The sequence below is a fragment of the Bos grunniens genome, chromosome 10, assembly GCF_055505025.1.
Source record: "Bos grunniens cultivar Pamir isolate PY7600 chromosome 10, Bosgru_T2T1.0, whole genome shotgun sequence".
Taxonomy (NCBI): Eukaryota; Metazoa; Chordata; class Mammalia; order Artiodactyla; family Bovidae; genus Bos; species Bos grunniens.
The window spans coordinates 15,088,879-15,101,992 of record NC_141174.1 but is presented as its reverse complement, the minus strand read 5'-3'; the positions used below and the strand labels follow the sequence as shown (position 1 = coordinate 15,101,992).

Here is a 13,114-nt window from a genome sequence, read left to right as displayed (position 1 = left end):
GTGAAGGGAGGCCCTCTGGCAGAGGGAAGGGTGTGTGTGTGTGTCGTGGTGGCGGGGTGGGGGGGGGGGGCTCTTTCCAGAACCAGGGGAGGGATGTTCGAGCTGCCTTAGGGCAGACAGAGCCCTTGCTCTGCCAACGTTCGCATCACATTTTTGTCTCCAGTGTGCAAACTCTGACATGGAGCAAGTGCTCAGCCACTGTTTATCACACGCACAGTGAATGGCCGCCATGTACCCCCCTCCAGATCCAAGTCTGCCCTTTCCCACCCTGTCTGTGCCCAGGATCCTGACCTCTAAGGACTGTGCCAGGGAGCTCTCTTGCTCTCTAGCTTCTGCTTGGATTCAGCCAAGAGGATACTGTGGCCCGAGGTTAGAAGCAGGAGGAGAAAGAGTAGGGGTCTCTACTCCCCACTCACTTCCCTGTTGGGACATAGGATGACGCTGCTGTTTCCTCCAGCCACAGGCCTCAGCTCTTGTCCCCCCACTGTCCCCTCCTACAGCGCAGCTCCGCCACGCTTCCTTAGGCCCACCCCCTACCCTGTGGTGAGCCCTGGGTACTCTTCAGTCCTCCTTGCCTTGTCTCTGAGGGGTGGCTTCTCTGAGGGGTCCCCGTTCGAGCCTGCAGCCATCGGTTTCCTGCCATGACTCAGTCAAATGCAAGCTCCCACCCTCCATCATGCCCTCTTGGAGGTGGCAGAAATACGGCAGTGAACAAAGCAAACAAAACCCCTTCCCTCGTGTAACTGGCGTGGAGTAAGGCAGACAACTAGCAAACAAACAAAATACAGTGATAAGTGCCAGGAACGAACAAATGGATGAAAATTCAGCGCATGCCATTGTAACAGGAGGGAAAGGGGCAAGGCACAACTTTTGAAAGAATGATATAGCCCAAGGACACAACAAAAACCGATTAGAATCAAATGGGACCAAGATGGCAGACAAGACTAGACCTTAATCCTCAATCAACACACCAGGACAGTTCCACAGCTAAAAGACCAAGGAGTGGGCGGTGGCCCAAATCCTGGAAATCTCCACCCCTTCCCCAAAATAGTTGGAATAATCCTCCTACTTATTAGCATATGAAATTACCCAGCCTATAAAAACTAACCATACCAAATTTCACGGCTGCATTCACCCTCTGCAATGGCCCACACGCTGTCTGTGGAGTGTGCGTCTCTCTGTATCTGAATAAACCCACTTACCTATCACTTTGTCTCTCACTGAATTCTTTCTGTGATGAGACATCAAGAACCTGAGCTTCATTAGCTCCTGAAACCAGGTACTGTGGGTTTTGGCTGGGTTCAAGTCCTAGCCACATGGGTTCAAGTCCCAAGCAGGGTTTTGGCTGAGTTCAAGTCCCAGCCATATGGGTTCGAGTCCCAGTCTGAGGTAAACAGTTTCACCATCATTTAGATGTTACAGGTAGACTTGAGAGACGATCTAGTCTAAACCCCTCACTTTACAGACGAAGGAAAGGAGGCCTAGAAAGGATGCGCAAGGTCACACAATGAATTGTTGGTAAAAACTGGGCTGGATTCCAGCTGCCCTCAACTCTGCCATCGCTGTGGCCAGAGCAGGTGCACCTCAGCCCATGGAAATGGGAGGGATGCAAAAGCCTTTAAGTCCCTTGTTCTTTCCCTTCTTCGAGGACAATCTTCCAGAAGCAGTAGTGGGGGCAGCCAGGAGTTTACTGGGAAGTTCAGGCACCCTGGCAGAAAGGAAAGCAACACCCGCAGGAGCAATGGGCATGGCCTTCTTCCACCTTGGGGCACCTTGCTGCTCACCTGAGCAGAGGGCATGGTGGGCCTTGGAGCCCCCAGGATGCCAGAGCAGGTGTGAGCACGTGGAGAGGCCTATGGACCAGGGCACTACGGTTACACAATGGTGGGAGCTGGGGGAAGGGCTCGCACTGCGGGCCTGGCTGTTTGGGGCGGACATTGTTCTTTGGTTGCTGACTAAGCCCCAGCCCACGTGCAGGGCTTGGCTGGGAACCTGCCATGCCCTGGTTGACCGGGCCATCCGTTTCCCAAGGCCCACAGTTCTTCCCCTTTCACCCGCTCACCACCTTGGCAGGTCCCCAGTGCCCCACGGGGTGGAGGCAAACAGCAGGAACCACGTCTGAGGTCTGCAGCCTGGTGTACAACTCATGCAGTATCTCAAAATGTGATGATCTTTGCAACTATCTGGGGGCGAGTGAACATCCCCATTTCACAGATGGAGAGAAAAGCTCATCAAAGTTGTGTGACTTGTCCAGGGCCAGAGAGCTGGAGGATTCCAAGCCAGACTTGTCCAACAGGAAAGCCTAGGTTCTTGCCCCACATGCCTCTCAGATGCCTGCCAGGGGGCTTTCTGGAACCTGCCAGCCCATCCTCCCAACTGGCCCAGAACATGGGCTGTGGGCCATCCCCTTCCCCACTTTCCACTGTCTGCTCAGTGTTGGCTGCCCTGGGCCCGCAGAGTCTCGGGTCCATGCCCAGTGTGGCTTCTCTGCCATGTGGCCCCGCACCAGGCTCTTGGCCCTGAGGCTAGGCTGGGGTTGCCATGGCAATGCCCTACCCCTGGACTGCCTCGTGGGCCCCACAAGCCACTGGAATGTCTCAGAAATCCCACCATTCAGGCTAGCATCCAAACCACCTCTCCCAGGCAGCCACTCTCATTATGAGCAACAGGAAAATCTTTTCAGATTGTGTTCTGATTTTCAGTTTGGAAAACAGATGGCCACCATTGCGAGGCCTCCATACGGCCTTTATTTCCCTCTTCCCTTCCATTCTGTCCTCTCTTTGTCTGTTTGCCCAAGAGCACGTGGTGGTTACAGACACAGACACAGCCTCGGCTCAAACTTTAGTTCTTCCACCTCCCAGACATTTGACCTTGGACTCGTCCTTGGGTTTGATTTCCTTCACCTTCAGGGGGATGATGATAATCATATCTGCATCCTTGATTTTTCACACAAATTAAAGAGACACTGAATCAGAATCAATGTCCCCTTCTCAGCAAGGTACCCTCTCCACTTAAAATTACAAACCTGTCCCCACCTCAGCACCCCTTTCCTCTTTCCCTTCTTTATTTTTCTCCAGCATCTATCACCAGCTTATGTACTGTTTCAGTTATTTTACTTTATTATGTTAATATTTTACTTACTGTACTATTTTTCTTTGATTGTTGGCTGTTTTCCCCTCCACTAGAATGTAAGCTCCATGAAGGCAGGGATTTTTTTATATGTCTGTTTCCATGGCTTGCCCCCTGTGTCTAGAACAGCGTCTTGTGCACAAAGAACACTCAAAATTTTTTCTTGAACAAACAGAAGAACGAGGATGGGCCAGTGGCCCAGGTGTTATTTCCAGGCTGCGATCTCGTGAGGCACCTGGCTGGCGCGGGCCAGCTTGTGGTTGGCTGGAAGCTGACTGAGACTATTGTCTTGTTGCTGTCACTTTCCTCTGCCCCCACCCACACCTCGGGGCTCCCTTTTGAAGGGGGCCCTGCAGAGAGCCGCCTGGGCTGAGACAGACAGCATCCTGACCCGACCCGGGAGCCAAGCTGGCCACTCTGGCTCCTGACCCACCCCACAGGACAAACCCCTGCTGCCAGGGCCTCCCTCCCCTTCTCTCCCCCACGCAGGAGGTTGAGTCAGGACAAAAGACTCTGAAGCGGTGGCCTCAGGCCACCCTCTCACTGCTCAGTCATCCTGCTTTGCCCGGGGCTGCCACAGGAAGGAGCCCCAGGCCCGGGCCAGGCTGAGAGCTGTGCAGGTCCCCCAGGGCAGGGGGCCTGGGGGCCAGGAGCTGCCCTCCCTTACTGGGGTCCCTCTGCAGGCAGCTGGCAGGCTGCGTGCTCCCTGGGGTGACCTCCTTCCCAGGGCCACTTTCACTTTCTATTTTCCCCACCCCGAAGCTGGAAGGGCCAGGCCAGAGCCTCGGGACCAGCTCATGGAGATGGAGTGAGGGCTAGGGGAGCAGAAAGACTGGTCCTGGGGGAGAAAGAGGACTTAGCAGCTTCCTGTGCCCCGGGTGTACCCCTGGGAGTAAATCTCCACTAAGGATATTCCCTTATGGGCCTCCTTTGACAGGAATCCTTTCCAAAGCACTGATAAGTCATGATCCTTATCTTACTGGACCCACAGTCTGGGGCGGGGGGATGGAGAAGACAGGACTGACAAGTCAGAAGCAGGAAACATCCTCTGGGCTCAGAGGTGACACCACAGCCACACAGCCAGGACATGAACACTTTGTCTAGTTTCTGGACTGCAAGGAGATCCAACCAGTCCATCCTAAAGGAAAGCAGTCCCGAATATTCATTGGAAGGACTGATGCTGAAGCTGAAACTCCAATACTTTGGCCACCTGATGCAAAGAACTGACTCATTGGAAAAGACCTTGATGCTGGGAAAGATCGAAGGCAGGAGGAGAAGGGGATGACAGGATGAGATGGTTGGATGGCATCACAGACTCAATGGGCATGAGTTTGAGTAAAAACGGAGAGTTGGTGATGGACAGGGAGGCCTGGTGTGCTACAGTCCACGGGGTCACAAAGAGTCGGACACAACTGAGCGACTGAACTGATGGACTGACCTCACTGTAACCAGTGGTCAGCCTCTGAACAGGGAGCCCTGCTCAGGCCCTGTTGGCCTCAGAGGAAACTGAGGCTTGTGGCCTGGCAGGACCTGGAATGGAAATGGGGTTGGCACCTCCCAGAGGCTCCTTACAGAAAGGAGTTCTCCACTTCTGGATTCCCAGGCAGGCCAAGTGTGTCTCAAGAGAGGAAGTGACATCTGGGTAGTGGGGGACCCAGAGTCATCAATAACACAGAAGAGAAAGTGTACTCATTCTTATTTTCTGAAAGTGAAAGTCGCTCAGTTGTGTCCGACTCTTTGTGACCCTATGGACTATACAGTCCATGGAATTCTCCAGGCCAAAACACTCGAGTGGATAGCTTTTCCCTCTTCCAGGGAATCTTCCCAACCCAGGGGTCGAACCAGGGTTTCCCACATTGCAGGTGGATTCTTTACCAGCTGAGCCACCAGGGAAGCCCAAGAATACTGGAGTGGGTAGCCTATCCCTTCTCCAGTGGATCTTTCTGACCCAGGAATCCAACCGGGGTCTCCTGCATTGCAGGCAGATTCTTTACCAACTGAGCTAAAGGCACAGAGAGAGGAAAAGTTCTCTGCCGGGTCTGGATTACTCCAGAGCCATCCTGCTGCTCTTGGGCCGGGTCTACCCTGGTAGCTCACACCCATAGGCCTGCCCCTGTACCTGACGCAGTCTCTGCACGCCCGCCCTTTGAGGTCTTGTGTTCCCTTTTAGGCCTCCCCTCATCTGCACACTCACGGATTAATTGTTACTAAGAACCACTTGTCCCAGACACTGTTCTAGGGACTGGGGACACAGGGAGGGTCACACAAAACAGAAAAGGTCTTTGCTGTCAAGAAGCTTTTATGGTGACCAGTAACCTGGTTGTCTACTGGTTAGGATTCCAGGCTTTCACTTGGTGATCTGGGTTCAGTCCCTGGTGGGGAAAGATACTGTAAGCCATGTGGTTCGGCCTATGTATATACGTGTGTGTGCTCACTTGTGTCCGACTCTCTGTGACCCCATGGACTGTAGCCCGCCAGGCTCCTCTGTCCATGGGATTCTCCAGCCAAGAATACTGGAGTGGGTTGCCATGTCCTTCTCCAGAGGATCTTCCCCACCCGGGGATCGAACCCTCGTCTCTTGTGTCTCCTACATTGGCAGGTGGATTCTTTACCACTGAGCAATCTGGGAAGCCATATGTATCTATAAGGAGCTTTTATGGAGGGAGGAGTAGACAGACAAGAAAGAAGTAAATGGACGAACAAAAAGATAAATCCAGGTAGCAGTAGATGCCATGAAGGAAATAAAGTAGAGGATGTGCGTGGAGCGTGACTGGCAGCAGGACAGTAAGGGACAGGCTGTCTGAGGAGGCGACAGACATTTACCCAGAGGCTGAGGCAGCCGGGCAAAGGTGGGGCGAGGACAAAGTCTCTGAGGTTCGAACAAGCCCAAAGCAGGGCTGCCTGCCCGGAACAACCCCCATTCATGCACGTTGTCCTGGTGTCGTTTTTTTAATAGTGAAATTTAATTTCACTGTCAAGAGCGACCCACTTGGAAGATGCTCCTCACCAGCGGTTGCATTTATTATTGGTGCAGCGGGAAGCTGTTGGAGGAACTCATGTGATTGATGTCTTGAAAAGATCTCACTGGGGCATAGTGGGGCCAGATCTCAGGGGGCAAGAGGCCAGAACGGCCCGGCCAGGTGTGGCTGCGGCCGCTCAGGCTGCTGTGATGTGCCCTCGCACTGGATTCCACTGGGCAGCGGGGTGGGGTGGGTGGGGCAGTGTTAGAGACTGGAGAAGGACCGGAGGATCAGTGCCCCTTCCCCCAGCCAGCCCTGGCCATTCCTGAGCCGAACCTCAGCACTCAGGGGTCTCCCCCGTGCACCGTCCCGGCCTCCACTGTGGTAGAGCCCCGCCACAGCGGGGAGGGCCAGGCCCCTGTCTGCCTCCCCACCTGCATCCAGCCCCACCCTCCCACACTAGCTGGGCCCACCCCTCCTCCCTGCAGGAAGCCGGCTGGCAGTCCTGCTGCTTGACCTTGAGCGGCAGGTCCGGTGTTTGCAAAGTCAAAGTGAGTCACTTCCTCCCTGGGGCCTCCCCCTCCGCGGGCAGCCGGCTCTCCCTGCCCCCTCGCGCACTGGGGCTGGCGCTGGCACGACGCAGTCCGCATGCTAAGCGCTCCCGCCCGAACCCGCTGCCCCGGGCTCATTTGTCACCCGCTGCTGACTCAGCGTTTCTGGGGAAGGCTTTCCTTTCACCTTAGAGGAGGAGGCCGGGAAACGAGGCGGCCCTGGCTGCTCCTTCCCTTCCCTCCAGGACGTGTGTGCACGTGGGAGTCTCCCTCTCTATGCCTGTGTGCGTGAGTCTGTGTGTCACTGGGTCTGTGGATGTCTGAGGTGTGTCAATGTGCGCGTGCACCTCTGGGTCTGTGTGCGTCTTCTAGGTGCATGTGCGTATGTGTGTGTGTGTGTCTTGTTGAGTGCATGTGTGCTCAGTCGTGTCCGACTCTTTTCAACTCCATGGACTGTAGCCCGCAGTCTCCTCTGTCCATGGGTCTCTCCAGGCAAGAATACTGGAGTGGGTTGCCATTTCCTCCTCCAGGGGATCTTCCCAACCCAGGGGTCGAACCAATGTCTCTTACATCTCCTGCATTGCAGGCAGGCTCTTTACCACTAGCGCCACCTGTGCTGAGGTCCTTGTACGTGTCTGGGGGGGTATGTGGGACTCTGCCCTGTGTGTGTGTGTCTGGGTGTCGTATACCGTGTGGGCGTCTAGGTGAGTGTGTGTGGACTTCCCTATCACACTGCAGGCCTTTCCCCTCCTCTTTCCTTCAGGCCCAGCATCCTCCCGCCAGACCGCTCCCTGACTCCCAGAATGACCCTTACCTGACCTCCCCTGGTGCCTGCAGCCCCATCTCCCACCTGCACCCTCTGTCCACTGTCCTCTAAACACAGGACCTCGGGGATTAAAAACACAAGCTCTGGAATCAGACAGATCTCGGTTTCAGCCTTGGCTCTGTCGCTTGACCTTGATTGAGATCCTTACCTTTCCTGAGCCTCCGTCTCCTCACTCATACAGCAGACGTGATCATATCTCCCTAAAAGAGATAATCTCATGATAAAAGTGAAAGTGTTAGTCGCTCAGTTACTGACTCTTTGCAACCCCATGAACTGTGTAGCTCACCAGGCTGTCCATGGAATTCTCCAGGCAAGAATACTGGAGTGGGTTGCCATGCCCTTTTCCAGGGGATCTTCCCAACCCAGGGATGAAACCTGGGTCTCCTGAATTATGGGCCTCTTCTGCAATTCCTTACTGTCTGAGCCACCAGGGAAGCCCATCTCATGATGGAGACTGGCAGATCGCATGCTGCAAAGGGTAGCTGCTATTTCTTCCTAAAGCAATTGGCCCAGTGTCAGGCACACAGCCAGGGTCTAATGAACAGCAAGCACTCAAGAACAAAAGCACTGTGAGGCCATCTCTTTGGCCACTGGGGAAGGGAGAGGCGTGGAAGATGGTGACCTGGATTGGGAGCTGGGCAGGAGCCGTGTGCATGACAGCTAAAGTGAGGAAAGACAAGTGGTGACCTGATTTACTACTGCCTGGGGCAGTCAAGGAAGCGAGGGAGGAAACCAAAGTCCAGGAGCTTGGAGCTGCCCTGCCCTAATCTTCAAACTGAGTGCTACCTGACACCCCAGCTCCAGAGAGGGCCCAAGGGGAGGAGCAGAACTCCTCCCCCAGCCCGCCCCCAGAGGAGCCCTCCCTCTGTGTTCCTGGGAGCACCCTCACATCCATTTGTCTAGATCTTCTTAACAACCCTGTGAAGGAGATTCCTAGCATCCCCATTTTGCAGCTAGGAAAACTGAGACTCTAGGAGGTTAAGTTCCAAGATCACAGGGCTGACGTGGCGGAAAGAACCATGGTGTTCCAGTTCCCAGTCCTGAATGTCTACACCATCTGCCCTCTTCCTGCACACACACACATACACCAGCTTAGACTTCAGATGGCCCTCCACCCCCACCCACAGCACCCACATATGCTGGCACCACACTCTCTAGCACCAGCTCCTATAGCAAATTCCTCCCAGGCCCAATTCCTGCCCTCCTTTGTTAAAAGTAGACTTCCTTGGGACTTCCCTGGTGGTCCAGTGGCTAAGATAGGGTGCTCCCCGCTCACACACAGTCCCAAAGGCTACCAGACCTCCGTTGTAGCTAAGTCAATACCATCAGATGCTACCAAAGACCTAGACACCCCCAGGCACTCCACGGCCACCACGCTCTGCCCTAGCCCTGCCTCTACCTCTCCCGGGGAAACCAGCAGACAATGGGCCATGTGGGTAGGAGACACAACCAGGCGTCTGGTTGCCTGGAGATGGGACTTAGAAACAAGCCTAAAGGAGAAAGGGGCACCGGAAAGCTTCTCTGTATCCTGATTGGCCCTTCTTGCTCCAGGAACTCTAGTACCACACTGGAGACAGGACACTAGTTCTCTTCTCAGCTCAGGCCTGGATTTCTAGGTGAGGCCAGGAGTCATTTCCGCTTTGGGGGCCTGGGACTCATGGGGAGAAAAGGGATGATATGCATCTCTGGCCGTCCTGATTCACAGGGTTATCCAAGCATGAGGTGGGGCCTTTTGCAAAGCAGACATGCCCATTTCTGTCCAGACACAGTTCAGGCGGGCAGTGGGCGGCTGCAGCCTGTCCTTACATGGGGCTGAAGGGGCCCAGCCACCCAGTGACTCACTCACTTACCCTGCCAGCTGAAACCTAGGCCCCACCCTTCCCTTCTCCTGCCACCCACAAAGCCCCTTCACATAGCAGTCTCAGAGACTAAGGTAAGGAGAAACATTTCCAAAGGTTGGCAGATGACAACCAAAGGCAAAAAAACCCCCCAAAAGCCAAGTGATCGCTTAACCAACTCTGGAACCACCTAGCTCTAGGTTTCCTGGTGTGTGATTTTGTCAGCCAACCCCTTACTGTTGCTTAAGTATTTTATTTTTGCAATAATCTTGCAACCCAGAGTGGCCCATCCCCCACCCTCACCTGACCACCCAATATAAACCTAGTGGGCTTCCTGTGTTATTCTTATCTCGCATAATCTGCCGGTAACACGGCTCCCTGCCTATCCTGAAGGTCCTGGGATCAGATGAACAGATGAGATATCCTGATGAAGGTGGTGACTTCGAGGACTGCAGATCTGGTGGAAGGTGTGTTAGTAAGTAGACCATGGAGAAAGGAACTCAGCAGAAACAAATTCCAGTTGTCAAGGGTTGAAGACCCTGCACAGTGAAGAACCAACATCCCCAGTGCAACCGGATTGAGACCCACTAGTGGATCAAGAAATCAGTTCAGTGGATTGCATTCAGAATTTTTTAAAAAAAGAAATAGAAAGGAAAAACATGAGCATGGGTTACATATGATAAAAAGAAAAGAGGGTCAGATGATAAAGAATCTACCTGCAATACATGAGACTCGGGTTCGATCCCTGGGTCTGGAAGATCCCCTGGAGGAGGAAATAAATGGCAACCCACTCCAGTATTCTTGCCTGGAGAAGAATCCCATGAATAGAGGAGCCTGGTGGGCTGTAGTCCATGGGGTTGCAAAGAGTTGGATACGACTGAGCAACTAACACTTACCTATAGTTTCCTACAGCTTGTTTCAGGGTATGTAAACACTCATGCGAAATGCATTTCTCACTGAGGATGTTGATTTTAAGTTTGGAAGACTTAGCTCTGGATATAAAAGCATGAATCTCACAGGGCGCCCTATTTGCATATGAGGGTCAGGGGTCTCTTGGTCCTGACATTTGGTTCCAGCCTCCCCAGGAGGGTCTGTGGGGAGCAGTGGACCCCCACTTTCCTAAGCACAGGACGTTTCCCCTTTATACCTCGCCATGCTCATTCTCGCTGCTTTCCTCAGCAGGAGGGGAGGGCTGGGGATACTAGTTCTGGAATCCCCACCTCTGGAATGTTTTCCTGTTTCCCAAGAACCTCCACTTTGCCTTTCAGAGGACGAGATGGTTGGATGGCATCACCGACTCGATGGACATGAGTTTGAATAAGCTTTGGGAGTTGGTGATGGACAGAGGCCTGGAGTGTTACAGTCCACGGGGTGGCAAAGAGTCGGACACGACTGAGCGACTGAACTGAATTGAACTGAAGAACCTCCACTGGGCAAAGTAATCAAGGTCTTTGGATACAAGGTTGTTTCAGAGCCTTCCCGGTGGGGAGTACCAACCTGTCCCGTCCCTCGTCCTAAGATCCTGCAGAGAGGCCAAGGCCAGCCTCCGTGGAAGTCAGGAAACACAGGTTTGGCCCCTGGGAAAGCCTTTGCTCAGATGCCTTCCCTTCCCATTTCCATAATTTGGCAGAATCTTGAACATAGTGGGGCGGGACAGAGAAAAAACTAGAAAGCTCGACTTCTGCCACCAGGGCCGGAAGCCCCACTGTGGCCCCAGCTGGTGGTTAGCCCCTGTTTGTCATTTTGCAAATCTGGTCTACCCACCTCCGGTGAAAACTCCCAGCATCACCCCAGGGGGCAATGACTAATTACAAAACACATTTTTCTCTCTGTTTCATTTCGCTTGCTTGCTTCCCCGCCCACAGCGCCACCCCCGCACAAGCCGACAACTCCCTCGCTAGACTGGGTTGAATGAACTCTTGGCCGGCCCCTCCTCCCCAGTCTGCACCCTCTGGGCGCTTTCCTCCCGACTCAGCTTTACTTTCACTTTCTAGTCGCTCTCACTCTCCGTCTGCTTCTTAACCCTGGTGCCCTGGCCGTTTTCTCAACGTGAGGGCCGCTGCTGAAGCCCTGAGCTGCACCCAGTTAGTAAGGTATTTGATTCAACACCTGTCCACAAATATTTATCCAATGCATTCTGTCCCAGGCTTCAAGTGATCCATACTAGGGACCTGGGCAAGGTTCTGCACACCCAGCTTCTAGAAGCCTGATGACACAGAGACACAATCAAGCAAGTAGAAACAGTGCACAAAGGCTCTGTGGCTTGATCCATGGTGCGAGGGAGGCCACAGAGAGGGGACAGCTAAGCCATCCTGGGGCAGCCAGGGAGGGCTCCCTGGAGGCAGGGAGAAGTCTGCACTGAGGCCTGAAGGCCTTGGAATTGGCTGTTAGCCAGAGGAAGAAAGAGAGGCGTAATTCCAAGCCAAAGGAGCTGCCTATGAGTGGTACCATCTTTGGTGAGGTGGCTGGAGCCCATCGAGAGGGGAGCAGCGTAAGGAACTGGGGTCCCCAAAGGCAGGAAGAAGGGAGATCTAAAAGAACCTTGAAAGCTTGCTAAGCCATTTGGATTCTGTCCTGAAGGTGATGGGGAGCCCTGGGAAGGTCTTAAGTCAGAGGGACATAACCGCATCCATGGGTTAGAGGACAAGACTGAACACTGAGATATGAGTCAGGAGGTGGTAGTGCAATGGGAGGAAGTGAATGGACCTGAGAGATACTGAGAAGGCAGAATCTATTAGATACGGAGGTTAGGGAAAGGAAGCAGGCAGGGGTGACCCAGAGTTCTTGCTTAAACGGTGGTCCTCTCTGTTCCCTACCAGAAGAAGAGATGGGTGGCAGGGTAGTGGGTGGATACAAAGGTCCGTATAGTCAAGGCTATGGTTTTTCCAGTACTCATGTATGGATGTGAGAGCTGGACGATAAAGAAAGCTGAGCACCGAAGAACTGGTGCTTTTGAACTGTGGTGTTGGAGAAGACTCTTGAGAGTCCCCTGGACTACAAGTGAAGAAGGAATTCATAGGACTCCATCTTAGGCCTGTTCATGCTGATCATGCTTGGCCACCTTTCCAATGGACTCTGAACTCTGTGTTTAGTGCCTATGAAAACAACAACAGAAGGATAAGACCCCCTCCAGACAGGGGAACCTTGAAGATTGTATCTAGGTTACTGATCGCCTAAGAGAAACCATACACTAATCACCCCTTCCTCCAGACAGGCCATAAATTTTTCTGTATCTATCGGAGTGTAACCTCAGGTTTACTGATTATTGGCTAATTGTTTGACTGTTTGAGCACATGAGCACATAGCACGTGAATGATGGGTTATTGGGATTGTATTTTCCTTGGTTGATGTAAGTCTCAAGGAATTTGGAGTGGTGGGTTCAGACACGTACACGTGGGGTATAAAAGATTTTCACAAATGCTGGTCGGGGTCCTTGGCTAAGAGGCAACTCTGCCTTGGGCCCGCCGGTGTAGTAAACTGCACTCCACTATCTGCATTGTCCTTCTGAGTGAGTTTGTTTCCCGCAACGCGTGGCTACAACACAATGAGATCCAACCAGTCCATCCTAAAGGAGATCAGCCCTGAATATTCATTGGAAGGACTGATGCTGAAGCTAAAGCTCCAATGCCTTGGCCACCTGATGAGAACAACTGACTCACTGGAAAAGACCCTGATGCTGGGAAAGGTTGAAGGTGGGAGGAGAAGGGGATGACAGGATGAGTTGGTTGGATGGCATCACTGACGTGGTGGACGTGAGTCTGAGTAAACTCCGGGAGTTGGTGATGGACAGGGAGGCCTGGCATGCTGTCG

General features: G+C 53.3%; 1 long non-coding RNA gene across 2 annotated transcripts; it reads left to right on the top strand.

The window, feature by feature from the left end:
- Positions 1–8,962: 8,962 nt before the first annotated feature.
- Positions 8,963–12,796, top strand: LOC147363954 (uncharacterized). 2 transcript variants are annotated; one of them, XR_015133605.1, is made up of 2 exons: positions 8,963–9,082; positions 10,573–12,796. It is a non-coding gene; the product is annotated as an uncharacterized LOC147363954 (long non-coding RNA). The 2 variants fall into 2 exon arrangements; XR_015133606.1 differs by lacking the exon at positions 8,963–9,082 and adding an exon at positions 9,561–9,771.
- The last annotated feature ends 318 nt before the right edge of the window (positions 12,797–13,114 follow it).